Below are 867 nucleotides of genomic sequence, written 5' to 3'. Positions count from 1 at the left end.
GAGCTTGGAGAAAAAAACATTGTTCAGTTTACACTGGCTTAAGATGTGCAAACAAAAGAAGGTTAAGTGTACGCAGTGTGAGGCGCAGGTTAATCTGAAGGACACGCGTTTCGACTTGGTAGAGGAAGCGGAAGGCACTGACTTCATATGCCGGTGTTGCGCGCTTAGTACGCGCCTAGGCAGGTTTTAACTAGAAAATGTCGATCTAGTGTCGCGTATGGAAGCCTTACAAAATGAACTAGGTATATAAGAAAATCAGAACCTGCTGGGACAGCTTCCTCTAATGACAGGAAAAATGACCGACACTCTCCTTGGAAGCAACAAGGAAGGACATTCCAGTGTGGGCCACGTGGCTGGGACCAGCACTGGTATGGATGGCAAAAGCAAAGGAAGTCAGTCGAGGCGAACCGACGGTTATTCACAAGTAGCTACTAAGAAGTTGGGAAGGAAGGATGAAGTAAGGAGCAATCAAATTCCTACAGAGGGCACAGATAAGCCGAAGCAGGAGCCAGCAGTTGAGAGGGAGATAGAATGCCCGGGTGCTTATCGCTGGGGATTCCAACATGGGCAGCTGCAGTCGAGCTATCATGGAACATGTCAAGGGCGATAAGCTGAAACATTCCCAGGAAGGACAATGAACGCAGTGCTGAAAGAGACCAAGAATAGGCTGTCGAAAAGTCCGCGGACCGCAATATGGCAATAGTAGCAGTGGGGCTAAATGATGTCCTAAATGGTGACGCTGCAGAAGTGGTGTAAAGTTTGGCTCAGGTAGATGACGATATTGGGGCGATTTTTCTTACTCTTAATTTTTACATGAGAATAAAAATTAATAAATCAAGAGCTCATCTCCGTGCCTTCCCATATTGG

This window comes from Amblyomma maculatum, chromosome 3 (genome assembly GCF_055883805.1).
Source record: "Amblyomma maculatum isolate TAMU_Amacu chromosome 3, ASM5588380v1, whole genome shotgun sequence".
Classification (NCBI taxonomy): domain Eukaryota; kingdom Metazoa; phylum Arthropoda; class Arachnida; order Ixodida; family Ixodidae; genus Amblyomma; species Amblyomma maculatum.
This window is presented reverse-complemented; position numbering follows the sequence as displayed.